This window comes from Ictidomys tridecemlineatus, chromosome 3 (genome assembly GCF_052094955.1).
Source record: "Ictidomys tridecemlineatus isolate mIctTri1 chromosome 3, mIctTri1.hap1, whole genome shotgun sequence".
Classification (NCBI taxonomy): Eukaryota; Metazoa; Chordata; class Mammalia; order Rodentia; family Sciuridae; genus Ictidomys; species Ictidomys tridecemlineatus.
In genome coordinates this window covers 7,824,456-7,839,534 of record NC_135479.1, presented here as the reverse complement: position 1 = coordinate 7,839,534, position 15,079 = coordinate 7,824,456, and the positions used below count along the sequence as shown (strand labels likewise).

General features: G+C 48.8%; 1 protein-coding gene and 1 long non-coding RNA gene across 13 annotated transcripts in view; one reads left to right on the top strand and one right to left on the bottom strand.

The window, feature by feature from the left end:
• Slc39a11 (solute carrier family 39 member 11) overlaps positions 1 to 15,079 on the bottom strand; it is a 392,410-nt gene that overhangs the window by 229,979 nt on the left and 147,352 nt on the right. The window lies entirely within an intron of this gene.
• On the top strand, positions 8,011 to 14,095 carry LOC144375987 (uncharacterized). Its single transcript, XR_013435955.1, has 3 exons — positions 8,011 to 8,311; positions 11,191 to 12,512; positions 13,218 to 14,095. It is a non-coding gene; the product is annotated as an uncharacterized LOC144375987 (long non-coding RNA).

Here is a 15,079-nt window from a genome sequence, read left to right as displayed (position 1 = left end):
ACAAACCACCCAAATCCAGGGTCTTAAAACAACTCTTGTTCCTCATCTCTGACTCCAAAGGTCCAGAGTCAGGCGAAGCCTAGGCAGGACCCTCTGCCCAGTTCTCAGGCTGAAATCAAGACTGTGGCTGGGACCTCACCTCATTCCCAGGCATTGACTGCTGGAAGAATTTGGCTTCTTGCAGAAGGACTGAAGTCGCCGTTTTCTTGCTAGCTGCACATCCAGTAACCTCAATCAGCCCTAGAGGCCACCCTCGGGTTCCTGCCACATGGACCCCACCGTGGACACCACACAGCACGACTGTTTGCTTTTTCAAGGCCAGCAGCAGAATTCTAACACCTTAAAATCTCCGACCTGAAGGAGGGCCCATTCCCTCATTTAACGACTTGTCTGATGAGGTCGTGTGAACCCAGGGAACTCCCCTTTGGTGGATTTGAAGTCAACCGATTGTAACCTCATGCAAGGAGAACCCCATGGTGGGGAGTAAAACCCCCATGTGGCCCACACACTGGGGGAGCAAGTTGGGCCATCTCAGAATCCCATCCACCACAATACCTTAGCACAAAACTCCCCTCTGACGTCTCTATCCGGGAGATTTCCAGGGCCCACAAGCTCCCTTAGGAGCCTCAATCTGGAGCCCTGGTAGAGCATCTCCAGTGTTCCACCACATCTTTACGGCCTCGGCTTCCAGGCCGAGCTCCAGCCTCACAGAACAATCCCGGGTCTCCTGACCCACCACGACGTACCTGCAAGGTGGAGGGTCCCAGAATCTCTGCCAGGCAGAGGCTTTGGCTCATCCACCACGGGGAAGAGATTCAGGGACTTGTCATCAGGTGAGGCCTGGCGCAGAGACCAGCGCTCCATCTCGGGGTCCCACAAAAGTGCTTTTCTTTCTTTTCACATTGGAAGAGACAATGAGTAGGATTCATGCATCATAATAAACCCAGCCTGGATGAGATTCATCTTTATGAAAACAGGGCTGTAAAATATGACCTTTAGGAGTTCCTTGTTTTGGTTTGGTTTGGTTTTTTGTGGAGGAAGGATCCCAGGAAGACTAGAGCCCCCTAAGGCCCATGAAAGAGCTGTGGTGCTCCAGGGTCACACACATTTTGTCTGATCCATCCCACGATGACCCCGAAGGGTGGCCAGTCATCTCCCAGGGAAGGGGTCAAGACCTTGGTCTACAAGGCCAACCCTTTGGACTCACCACGTTAAAGATGCCAAATGACAGATCAGGCCGCCGCAGGGCAGTGCCAATATGCTGATCAGCTTGATGGGAACAGATTGGCCTGAAGTTATGAACACAGGGCTAATGAGGCCACGTCTGGTCCCTGGGAGGGCTTCTGAGCTTGTGTGGCTCCATGGTTACATGGACCCCAGTCTCCACCAACCACCTCTCGCTGTCAGCCAGTGGCCTCCAGGGGGATGTAAGGGTTTAAATGAAGTGATTAAAATCCTTCTCAAATGCCAGAAAACAGGCATAAAGCCATTTGCTATTGGCGATATCAACTGGATCATCATTTCTTTTTTTTAAGAGAGAAAGTTGAAGGACAAGACTGTACACTAGGCATGAGTGTGACATTCAGAGGTGTCCGTGGGAGATGCTTGGCCGTTTGTATGTAAGAGGGCAGAGAGATCGCAGCAAGAGCTGGGGGACGTGACTGTGGGCTGATGTGACAATGGAAACACGGGGAGGAGGGAGGGGCATGGGAAGAGCCCAGGAGGGATGGCTGGAGCCTGCGGCAGAGGCGGGCAGGGGTCTCTGCATCCCAACAACACAAGAGCCGAGAGCCGGAACAGAAAGGAAGCTCTGCGCAGAACATCCCTGGCTTTGTCACTTTAACTCTGGGTCCTACACGGGGGTGCAGACTGGATAGCCCCCAGGCCCATTCTGAGCACCATGAACCTATGAGTTTCTAGAAAGTGATGTCAACTCCCAGTCCTCACGAGGAGGATCCCTCCATCACCTCTCCCCAGCCGCTGCCTAGATGTGCTGCTCCCCAAGAGCCCTTGGCTGCACCTTATCCAGCCCTTGGCTGGACCAGGAGACTGGCCCTCCAGGGGACAACACCACAGACACTCAAAACCACCAGGCGCCCAAGCTTCTACTCTGCAGCTAGTGGTTCCAGGAGGGAACATGGCGTGTCATGAGCTCAACAGCAGAATGCCCAGCTCTTCAGAGGGTGGACGCCCAGGCTTCGAGGCAAGGGTCGCAACTGAGAACATAGTGATACTGTGTGACTCCACTTTCTACCACTTGATGGAATATCCGAGATACGTAGCTCACAAGGAGGAAAGAGTCAGCCTGGCTCAGGCTGAGGTCACTCAGCCTCGTGGCTTGGGGACTGTGGCAGCACAGTAGGTCACGGCAGGAGCACGCGGCAGAGGAGGTCTGCTCAGCTCCTGGGGCTGGGAAGCAGAGAGAACGGCCAGGGTCCCACACCCCCTTCAAGGGCACGATGTGACTCGTCCCTCAAAGGCTCTTCCACCTCCCAATGGCCCCACAGGCTAGTGACCGATCAGCACCTGGGCCTTGGGGCACATTTGCCCCTACTCGAGCACACTCCAACGAGCTAAGCCATGCTCTTTCAGGCCTGGGCACCCCTCCCATAGGGTTATCTGCCACACAAGGAAGCCGAGGAAAGCCACGCAGGTGAAAAGACAGGAGTTAATGTTATAGAAGGGACAGTATCTCCAGAAAGTCGTGGAAGTGCTAGGGCGAGATGTCGCACCCTTCCAACACGAGAAATCAGCTGCTGAGATGAACCCAGGAACCTGCAAGTATATGCATGCAGAGAGAGAGAGAGAGACCTAGACGACAATAGAACGCACCGTGGCAGCCATCCTAAAGCGCCCCTTCAGAGCGTCCTTCCAGAGGCAAGTGAGAGGGAGATGGGCTGCAGGAGCAGGAAGGCTGGCCAGAGAAGTCTCAGGTTCCTTCCCCAGGGAGAAGGCCAGCCCGGCAGGAAGAGCCCCGAGGGGACAGCCCCAAGCAAAGAACCAAGCCCCTCAGGCGCCAGAGGCCCCGATGGCTCTTCTCCAATGGGAAATCTCAGCAGAGCACCCACCGCGCATTCCCACTGCCCGCTGTCAGTGCAGGCGCCTGGCCAGTAAGTCAGCCTCGGACTAAGGCGAGTGGCCCTGGGGCGGCCGGTGCTGGGGCTGTGGGGTCATCAGCTGCAGAGGTTAATAACCGGTCCTGGCCCTCACCAGGGCTCTGACAGCACCTCCCTCCCTGCCACCCGGCTCTCTGCCACCCTTGGCTACTGCCGCTGCCTCCGCGTGGGCGACTAAGATCATTCAGCTCCCCTCTTCACACCCGCCCTGCTTCCTTCCTCCTGCCGACAGCAGCATCCTGAATCCCAGGCGGAACCCGGAGGAGGAGGAAAGATGAATGTTCCCCCTGGGTGCCCACAAGGCAGTGTCTGCTGCAGGAGCGGGCACAAGTCAGGAAAATGAGCTGTTGACCAAGGAACCCCCCAGCTGCAGGTGAAGGCAGGGCAAGAATTTAGAGGGAAGAGCCCAGGGAAGGGAAATAGACTCCTCGGCTCACTGCAGGAAACGGTCCACCGGATTCTACCCGGGCCAGGACCAACTTACTGCAAACTGGCAGCTTGACGGTCTCCCTGCTGTATTTCTAGGACCACAGTTATGTGGCCAGAACTGGGGAAGAGTCTACAGGTTTATAGGTTATGCTTAAGGTTACATGGAAGAAAGTGACCGAAGGTCTCTCAGCTCCCCTGATTTAACCAGACTACATCCATCTGCCTCAGCCCAGGGTGGTACACCTGGCCTTCCGTGCAGGTGGTGGTCTGAGAGTGGGGCTTCAGAGAGGCCTCACCTTCCACACAGGCTTGTGCTTTGGGCCACCGAGTCCTGCCATCTGCCCATGGGCAGCCACAGGCTACAGAAGCCTACACCAAGGGCAGAGGAAGAAAGCCTGGTTTACCCCGCAGTGCAAGGAGAGCTCCGCACACACTGGAGCTGTTCACACAGAGCAAGACGTGACCAGTCTCGGCCCCAGAATATTCCACACACAGGCCGAGGATACGATCCCTGGACCCCCGGGGAGGTGGCTGAAAGGAAAGGATTAATCTTTCGACAACTTCCCAAGAGAGGGAGTCTATGACCTCACTACATCCTGCCCGAGTCAGTGATTGGTGACCAGGGGCCTCTGGCTCCATCAGAAACACTGGGGCTCTGTCACCAGGGGAAGCCCCTGCCACCCCACAGGCCACAGCATCCTGTGCTTTGGAAGCTCAGTGCCTTTTCCCATGGCTCTATCCTCAGGGAATGTGACCATGACCACAGGAGACTTGCAGAGCCAGGCGCGGCGGCGCACGCCTGTGATCCCAGAAGCTCCGGAGGCTGAGGCAGGAGGATCAAAGCCAGCCTCAGCAAAAGGGAGGAGCTAAGAAACTCAGTGAGATCCTGTCTCTAAATAAAATACAAACAAGGGCTGGGGATGGGGCTCAGTGGTCGAGTGCCCCCGAGTCCAATCCCCTGTACTTCCCCCCAAGCCCCAGCAAAAAAGAAAGTTGCAGAGACATTCCAATTTGAGCCCAGGGGAAGGGCCTGGGCCCAGGCAGGGTGGAGACCTTCAGATGCAGATGCAGCAACTAGGAGCTGAGCCACCTGCAGGAGGACTTACCAGGAAGGACAGGAAATGGGGGAGAGGGGACCCGTCCTGAGGAGGCAGTTCCCAAGATGCAGGGGGGAGGCAGGGCAACACCAGACAGGACCCCTATGGATTACCCACTGACAGAAACTCTGGGGGACAGAAGAGCCTACCCCAGAGGGGGCCACTTAAATGTCATGCCTGGGGCACCTACCAGGACCTCAGGTACCTGCCAGTCATGTGCTCTCCCCCTCCCCTCTGCTGCTCCTCTCCTCCGCCCCATTTCTCACCCCTCGGTATTTTCTGTCCATATGTACATAAATTTTCAACACATATGTGCATAAATACACAGAGAACAATCCAGAAGACACCAACTCATCTCCCTGGTTACTGGGGAAACGGATTGAACACCCAAGAACAGACGGTCAAGGAGAGTAGTGGCTTTGTCGTTAATATGTGTAAGAATCATGAGGCCCAGAGAGCCTGCATGACACAGGCCCCTCTGTGTGTGGGGCAGGGTGCAGCCCCACATATGGTGCCCTTGGCGTGTTCTCCTGGAGGCTGGCAGAAACACCGCATCCCTTGGTTCCCAGGGAACAGAGGCCAAGGCAGCCCCAGCTCCATGCACTGAGCCCTAACTTCCTGCTTAAACACTTCTTACAAGTCCCCAAACCATTTCCCTTTAGTTTTCCAAAGTTAAAAAGCCAACTGCTAAAAAATTAAAAAGTAAGTGATCCAGAGTCATCTGGCAAGGTTGGACGAGGGACCAACAGAGCACACACAGGCCTCTTTGACCTTCCCCACCCCCAAAATAGCTAGCTGGGCCCCAAACCAGGCCACACCTCTCTGCCTGCAGAGGCCACTCCCAGGCCTCCAAGTCTGCAGGACTGTGTATCTGGGCTGGTTCCAGGTGACAAGGACCACACAGGCCCAAGCATTCAGGAACCGGCCACATTTCCGTGACACACCCCCTTTCAGGCGGAGAACAGAATTCTGAGCAGACGTGTGGTTGGACCGCCGGAGTGGCAGAGGGACCGCCCGTGGGAGGGAATTTATTCCAGCCTCATAGCACAGGAAGCTCTGTCTTTGGTCTGTCTCCTTCGACCAACCTCTGCTGCAGGTGTGGGACTCAGAGGGTCTCTGCCCCCTCTGCAGCCGGTCACCTGCAGGATGGTCCTTGTGCTGCTGTGGGACATACAGACCCCACAGACTGACAGCCCAGCCTCCCAATCCCCTGGGCCTCTTGCTTCTCATGTTCTGGGCTTTTGGCATCATCTCGGCTCCCCATGAGGGACCCAGAAGGAAGGAGAGACAATGCCAAGCAAGCGCAGGCTCACTCCAGCCACCTCAGGTGACAGATTTGGGAACAGTTGAGAACTTCAGTTAAAATGAGACTGCTGGTAGTCAGGTACCTCCAGAATCCACTGCTAGAAATAAGATCTGTTCTCTCACCCAGCTCTTACAATCTCTGAAAATCAGTTTATTTCTTAGGTGGCAGGAAGCCGCTGGGAGCCCACGGCCCAGCCCCACCTCCCACACAGGCAATGGCAGAACACCCCAGTTTTGATAGGAAATGAAGGGCTGAGATTTCTAACTCCCTCTTGATGAGAACTCGCTTCCTCCCCTTTCCCATCCAGATGGAGAGACAAAAACCACCAGGCTTGTGATCAGCAGGGCTCCCAGGAAGCCCGGCTCCAAGTGGAGCGGAGAACAAATGGGAAGGGAGAGGTGGGACCACTCTGTCCATCCAGGCTGGGGGAAGCCTGAAGGGTGCGCCCGCCCGAGGCCCCAGGAAGGCCACTCAGAGGCACGAAGCTCTCCAGATCCCTCCTCTTGCTCTACTAGGCTAACAGCACACACCTTCCAATCAGGTCTGGAATCTGTTTAATTAAAGACAACAAGCCCCAGAGGGGATGGAGGGACCTCCCACAGAGTCACTTGGAGACAGGAGATTTTTATCTACAAATAATCAAGGATTTACAAACCAGAGACCAGATCCACTCTGGGACAAAGTGACTAGAGGTCCAAGTGCTGCTTCCAACCTGCCAGGGGCTGCGTCCTCAACATGAGGACAAAGACAATGAGCCCCGAGTTAACAGGACCCTCAACTGATGCCAGTGTGATCCTTGTCATCACCACTTCATTAAATGACAGTTCCTGAGGCTGTATGTGCAAGGTACAGAGAAGAGGGACAGACAAACTTTCACAAGATCTACTCAAAGTGAGGGTGTAAAAGTGCTTTCAACAAGAGAGCAGAAGAGACTTTGGACAGCTCCCTGTGCGAGACACACCCCCCCACCCCGTGTGTCTCCTGCCCTCCACTTCTAGTCAACTTTGTTACACTTAAAAATAAACGAGAATAAACTAGAAGAGAGAAAGGAGACTTCGCCTTGTGATGCGCTCCCGGCCCTCTCCCCTCCCGGTGGATGTCGGCCATGGGGCCTGTGACTTTAGGAGCACTAGGGTGGGCAGGGTGGGGGCAGTGCTCTGGGCCAGGCTGGGTGTTGCAGTGCGGCTCCCTCCCCGCCGCCCGCCCATCCAATCATAAGCCCAATATTTACCCAGCGGAGGCAGTATTTGTGTACCTTGCCATCTGAAACCCAATAAGCACAGAGACAGAAGAGAGGCGGCTGCTTATGAGGCATGAGGGCAAACACAGCAGCTCTTTAAAGAGCCATTGAGCTAATCAATACCCTCTCCCATTCCCATTCAGGGGCCCTGGGACAACAACCAGGACTTAATGGTGATTTTCCATCACCACAACCCTCAGAGGCTCAGAAAGAAAAGGTTGCGGTTTCCAAGTTCGTTCTCCTCCGTCACCAAACAGATTGCTTCCCGGGGCCCGTGGGCTCCCTTCCTACCACAGCAGCCAGCACACTCCCTGGGCCTCTGGGACTCCCCTCAGAAACGGGCGCTGCTCTGCCCCAGGAAGCGCTTCCCTCGGTCACAGGTATCGGTCTGGCCTACAACAAAATCCTGCTCTATGTGAACATATAAAAGTGTTTTCCACAACAGAAAAAGGCTTTGGATGGCTCTCCTGTGCGAGAGAACCACTCTGCCGGGTCAAGTTGTGGCCAGACCTCCTGTTGGACATTCTTTTTTGCTTTGTCCAGAACTCAAAAATCAACACCAAGTTCTGTGATAGGCCAGGCGGGCAGGAAGAGGATGCTGTGGGTTGCCTGGTACCAGGACCAGCTCCTTCAGCCACACAGGCTTCCAGCTGAGCCCCTGTGCCTGCCCCTGAGCCCACCACCATCCCTCCCCCATGCCCTCCCCCGCTTGCTCTTTTGACAGGGAACCCGGAATAACAGTCCCATGGAAGAGTCATGTAAAGGTTAACTAGACTGATTAGAAGAAGCTGAAAGGCCCATCACAGCAAAAACACAGGAAGGGTTTGTCTGGCTCAGCAGGAAGGCCAGTGTCATGATCCAGTGGCCCCTAGCACTGTCGGGGGACCAGGTGCCTCTGGCTTGCTGCTGTCACCTTACCAATGGCCTCTGCACCCTAGGTGCTGCCACACTTACAGGGAGGAAGAAAGGGAGAGGACAGTGAGGACAGATTGCCCCACCCAGTGACTGCTGCTGACCCTGTCACCTGGTTTCCCCTGGATGCCACGGAGGCTGCTCGATCGAGGACAGAGCTGGGGACATGGCAGATAAGCAACACTGCGATTCTGTTAGAAAGGAGGAAGGGGTATGTGGACCCACGGCAGCTCCCAAGGTCTGAATGTGTCTTCCCGAATTCAGACTGAAATTCTAACTCTAAGATGATGGTGTTAGGAGGTGGACCTTCACGGGGTGACGAGGTCTCAGGTTAGCACATTATCAAAGATGTCAGAAACCCCTTGCCCTCCTTCCATCCTGTGAGGACACAGAGGGAGGGCACACTTGATGAACCAGAAAGTGGGTTCCCAGTAGATACTGAAGCCGATTTGGACCTCCCAGCTTCTAGAACTGTCAGCAATACATTTTTATTGTATTATTGGTTATAAGCCACCAGTTTAGGGTATTTTGTTGTAGCAGCCCAATGGACAAAGGCAGGAGGTTTCAGGTCAGCTGCTGTAACAAAAATCGGACACAAACAAAGCCTGCAGAGCGGTGGACAATTTGTTAGGTAAAAGCCCAGGTGATTGGTCTGTGGTGGGTGTGGTGAACAGGACAGGTCAAGGACTGAGGTTGTGAGAGAACAAGAGTGAACTGGCAAATAACATCTCAGTATTCATACGAAAACTAGCTGCTGTTTAATTATTCAATAAATTGTTACTATTTTAACTGCCCCTTCCCTGAAAGGATCCTGAGGGCCATCCAGGGGTTCCTCATACCCCACTTTGAGAATGACCATTTAAAGATCACACCTTTTACCTGGCATGATCGAGCACATCTGGAATCCCAGTTATTCAGGCAGCTAAAGCAAGATGATCACAAATTCAAGCCCACCCTGTGTCAAATTTTTTAAAAAAATTTAAAAGGACTAGCGATGTAGCTCAGTGGTAGAGTGCCCCTTGGGTTCAATTCCCAGCGCGCGCGCGCACACACACACACACACACACACACACACACACACACACCCCTCCTAAATAAACAAAGGTATCTAAACTTCACAGATAACAACTTGCTCTCTTGGCCCCCCTCCCCCCCTCCCTCTGCTGGCAACCAGCGCATTTCCACCGCAGTGGTGCAGGGGACGGCTGGGACTAAAAAGTTAAGAGATGTGGCAAATGCCTGGTGCCTTAGGTCAGACCAAACCAGAGGGACTAATCCTATAAGTAAAAGGTGGAACTGAGAAATTCCCAGCAGCTGCCAAAGCCATTTTCGCTTTGGGGAATTTCCTCGTTCTTTCCCTGCACTTTAGGGATTACTCCACCTCTGTCTACAAAAAAGAAAAAAGGACAATGGATACAGTAATACGTTGATATTATGGATTGTTTCTTGGGAATGATCTGGGGCTGAATGTGTTTCGTAACAATCTGGTATCTGAATGGGTTTCTAAAGCATTGCACTATCTTGCAGTTAAAAGTTGGGTTTAAGCAATTTTTTAGTTTGATTTCAGATAGTTCATGCTTAGAAAACTTACATACTTAGGATAAAAAAAATTAAAGAGTTTCAATTTTGAACTGGGTAGCCTGAAAAGATTTCACTAGGTGTACCAGTACATTAACTTGGGCAAGGATAGTAAATTAATTTGGTATCTGTTCCCCTCAGTGTGTAGGATTTAGAAAAAATTGCTAAATTGGAACGTTGGCCTGGTTTATTATAATGACCTTAATTAACAACAGCCTTTAAAATTTTTAAAGCTTAATTTTGGATATACATGGTAGTGTGTGGATTTTTTCCAGGTGATTTAATGTAACTTAATACTGCTTTAGGAACTTCAGAACAAAGAAACTAGTTTAATGATCCTAAAGAAATTTCTTCTGATGGTAGAGATCCTATTTCCAGTTTTATGTGAGCAAGTTTTTCTAGTGTAAAAAGATAAAATTTTGAGAATTACATCTTAAACTTGTATCATAATTTTCAACATCCAAACCTGGAAATTATGACTTATGGTTAAAATGCCTCGGGGATGAGGTTTCTGCTCAGAATTCCAGTTTTCCCAGTTCCTTCCAGACCTCAGCCAGGGCTTAAGTTGATATGCAAACAGAAGAAGCTTGGAGTTCAGGCCCAAGGAAAAAAAAAAAAAAGTATTTCTTTGCCTGAACTCAAATTAGACCAAACCAAGAAGTAAATTATATGGTATTTACTAACTACTGGCCAGTCATCTTTTTTAGGACTCTCGCTTTTTCTTAGATTCTGTTTTTTTGAGCTCATGATTTTGATCCTACAGACAAGTTAATGTTTTCTGATCAGTTCTATTTTTGATCAACTGTGGAGTTCTTAAACATTGCAATGAGATTTCACCTGAGAAAGTTACAAGGCCTTTACTATTGTGTTGTGTTACACTTGTGTTACGTGTTGTATGTCGGTATGTCTGTGTATGTCCATATATCATGCAATGATATGACAATTGGCAGATGAGGAGTGCTCACAAAAAAATTAAAAATGCATCCAAATATCTTTAATTCACATGATTCAAATGGTCCAATTTAAATTGGGTTAACAGATGCAAGAAAAGATGTCTTTAAAATTAAGCTTATAAGTTTTTCTAGGTGTTCAAAAAAAAGGCCCTAATAAAATGTTAACTCTGCTTAAACTCAAAAGTTTACAAGTATTGTTTCAAAATGTGAACAGAAGAAGGTTAACAGATGGAAAAGAAAAACTAAAAGGTTCTAGGTATGGATCTAGTAGAGGAAAAATGTGTTTCTGGATAAGAGTCTATATGACTAAGTAATCAAGAGGGTTTAAGTAAGGGATAAAAGAGGTTTGTGTAAGTTGGTTATGTGTGTAAGTTTTTGAGCAAGTAATCTTAAAAAAAATTATACAACTATGGTTAAACAACAACTGTTATTTTTCAATATTGTAATGGTTTTTTTTTTTTAGAGAGTGAGAGGAGAGAGAGAGAGAGAGAGAGAGAGAGAGAGAGAGAGAGAGAGAGAGAGAGAGAGAGAGAGAGAGAATTTTTAATATTTTTTTCAGTTCTCGGCAGACACAACATCTTTGTTGGTATGTGGTGCTGAGGATCGAACCCGGGTCACACGCATACCAGGTGAGCGCGCTACTGCTTCAGCCACATCCCCAGCCCTGTAATGTTATTTCTTTAAAAGCTAAACTTGGTTAATATAAAGTCATCAATGTAATTGTGGTGTTATTAATGTGTTCATATCTTCCAGGTAGACAAGTCTGTAAGGTAAAAAGCTTCAAAAAGAACATTGTATCAAGCTGGAGTTCTAAAGTTGTATGGTAATTTTAGGCTTAAAAGAAAAATGTTGGAGATTTATTTATATCATTTGTGTTCTATAACTGGACTTGTCATCAATAAGATATGTAAAGTTCTATGTTACTTTACACTGAGATACAATTTAAATGTATTTTTAAGTTAATTAGAGCCTAATCTGGGTGAAGGTTTTATTGTAAAACACAAAAATACTTTGCTACTTTCCTCCAAGAGGTTAAAAAGCTTCCAGCCTTCCCTTAATTCCTGTTTTAGATGTGATATTATGTTGTGTTAGCTAATGTTCATGTAAACTTGAGCAACAATTTATGTAGGCTTTGTAAAATGATGTCTAAAAAAAACAAAGATCAGCTTCAGAACTATAGTACTTAAGATTTATAAACAGCCCTGCCTTACATGAGATAAGGCTCTATGTCCCCTCTCACTACATGTGAGAGCGACTATAAAAGAAGCAGACCAGATTTCAGTACATTTAAGGTTGTGTCCAAAAGTTGGTTTTTGTCATGACTGCCAGGATCTTAAACAGGGGATTATAATGTATAACTCTGCCAGAATTCAAGGTAGCTATTATATAAACTAAGTATGTTTTTACCCTAGTTTTGTTTTGTAGTTTGCTTATAAATGGTTTAGAGATTGCCTGTTAATGTTTTGTAGAAGTACTACTTTAAGAGCTCACAACCTGGGTTAATTTAAGATAATGAGTTACAAGGAGTTATCACGATAGACATTAAAGCCCAGTACTCTTAATATAAGGCTGTTAACTTATTTGCTAGATGTTTAAGATTAAGTTTTAAAATTAAAAATTTGGCTCTTGCCCTCTTAGTCAGTTGAATCAGGGAATAGGGGACTTCTCCAAAGGGCTCTGCAACTCTAGGCCACATAACTTCCTGAGCAGGGAGATTAATGAGACCAGTGGAGGACAGAAAGCCAATCAGTGCATTTGCTGTGAAGAGGAGGGTCATCAGAAAGGGGAGACATCCCTGATGCTTCCGAGGGAAGCCACATGGTCAAGCAAGGCCTGGACCCATCCTAGCGCAAATGGCACTAGCAGAACTGAGAAGCTGCTGTAAGTTCCCCGAGGACTCCCAGGGAAACTCAGCTGACTGTTAACCATAGATAGAAACAAAAGTCAGTTTGACTTTATCTTAAACACTTAGCAAAGACAGTCAAAGCCTAAACACAGCTGTTCCTGGACATTTTAAATGATAATAGTTAAATGTAACTTCCAATTAATAAGTAAACTGGAGGCTGCAAAAGAGATTCTCAGACAGGAATGCCTGAAAACTGTCAAAGGGAGCTGCCAGAATACTTTTAGTTTAAGGTCCACAGATTCCTAACCAACGCAGGTAGGCTTAATGTTTGCTAGTATGATTATCCAGCCCTAAGTAGCAGAATTAAAGATTTCTCTATTAGACACAGAGGTCATACTATTAAAAGGATCTTGCAAGATCAGATGACATTAAATTATTAGACTATATCTTAAAGGAAAGGACATCTGTAAACCTAAGTGTTAGTTGTTGTGTTTACATCCCTGACATTTCTGGCAATGTGACAAATATCCTTAAAGATTTACATGCTCAGATAGAAGCCATGTCCTCAGCAACTTTATCATGGAAACAATGTCTTAGCTCCTGGTTCTTGGTACTGCCTGATGGAAAACATTGTTAGTCTTTGTCTTTATCATCATACTCATTGGCATATTCCTGTGCTATGGGATTTATTGCTACATCAATCTGGTTCCAGAACTAATGAATTTTTGTTTCTCTTATAGACCGCCCATCACTCAAATGGCCTGGTTCCAGTCTATTACTTCTCAGTTGGACTTTTATCATGGACCACTCGATAGACCCAATTATTAAAGGGGGACTCCAAACTGCTTGCCCCACACCGTCCCTTTTCAGCCTGAAGAAGCCAGAAAGATCATCTTCGCCCCTCTTCCTTACAGCAGTAAGGAGTTCCCAAATTATAGGGGAGAAATGAAGCCAGATTTAAAGTTAGGTAGCCAGTGTAGTTAGATTCGGTCTAATATCGAGTGGAATCTAAAATGGAGGCCAGGCTGAGAATGATTCCAGGGAACACAAAACAACTCATGAAATGTGAAACCCTTCAATAATTACGATTCATTACTTTTAAGATTGAAAGTAGTCAGAAAAAGGAGTGGGGAATGAAAGGGTAAAGTTTCTAAGCTGCAAGGCCCGAGTTAAAAAGTGAAGGACCAGGTATTGCTAAATTCCTCTGCTACCCCCAAAACCTGAAATTCCTGTAGCTGTTAGGACAATACCCGAACTGCCCAGTAAATATTCCTCCTGATCCTCTGTTTAATAACTTAGGACCCTGTGTAGCCCGGCACGTAGGCATCCAGGGCCCAAAACCAATCAGTTTAAATGTGTACCCCACTTAGGAGTGACCAATCACCCCCGCCCAACCTGTTCCCACCAATGAATGTACTAATCATGTCTAAGAGTTACTGTTCAATTCTCCCACGCCTCATGCTGATTTGTTCTGATGTATGCAAAAGCCCCCGCCCTCCCCAAAAAGTGTACTTAAGCACTGCTCAACCCCTGCCCGGGTCTCTGGGCTGCTCTCCTTTCTTGAGTGGGCACGGAGCCCCAGCATGCTGGTTCAATAAATCACCTTCTGCCAATTGCATGAGTGGTCTCTTGGTGGTCTTTCTCCAATGCTTCGCTGGACCCTTACAGTGGCTCAGTGGTAGAGTGCCTGCCTAGCGTGTGTGCGGCACTGGGTTCGATTCTTAGCAGCACATATAAAATGAATGAATAAAATAAAGGTCCATCAACAACTAAAACGTATACACATACAAAAATGAGAAACAAAAGTCTAAGAGGATCAATTTGCAGAAAAGGAGGCTTTTCTGCTAGTTCTCAGGATGATACCCTCAACCCCCAGGTCAGGTGGGGTGGGCAGGATTTCTGAGCTGGCATCCCAAAGCCATCCTTCCCTGCTCCTTGGGTCCTGGTGCTGTGAGGAACCCGTCCCTGAGGCTGACCCTGAAGCCAGATTTAAAGTTAGGTAGTCAGTGTAGTCAGGTAAATCGGGTCTAACACCCAGTGAAATCTAAAATGGAGGCCATGCTGAGAATGATTCCAGGAAACACAGGACAATTCATGGAATGTTAATGAAGTCCTGAAAAGGCCCTAGGCCAAAGTCCATCCCAAAGAAGTGATAATGAAGTCCTTCCTGCTCAGACTGCTTCTTTGGCCCACCTGTGACCCACCCCTCGGGCCTTCCCACCTACATTCCATCACTGAAAGAAACTATAAAATGGAGAGACAACCGCACTTCCACGGATTCCACCTCTTGGGTCCCCTTCTTCCTCTGGGAGAAGTCTTTTCTGCTGTCCTTTAATAAACTTCTGATTTCTACTCTGACCTAGCCTCGGCGTGCTTCTTCGGTGTTATTCTTCAACATTGGGGAAGGACTCGTCACCGGTCAACAGCAGTAACAACCCCACCTGGGAGACTGATCTTGTCATAAGAGCCCTTAAAAGCAGAAAGCTTTCTCTGGTGGTAGCAGACAAGCATGTCAGGAAGAGTGGGGAGAGAGAGTGGTTGGCTTAAAGACAGAGGGGCCAGGGGAAGGAAGGGGGCACCCCGAGGTGGAAACCACCCCACT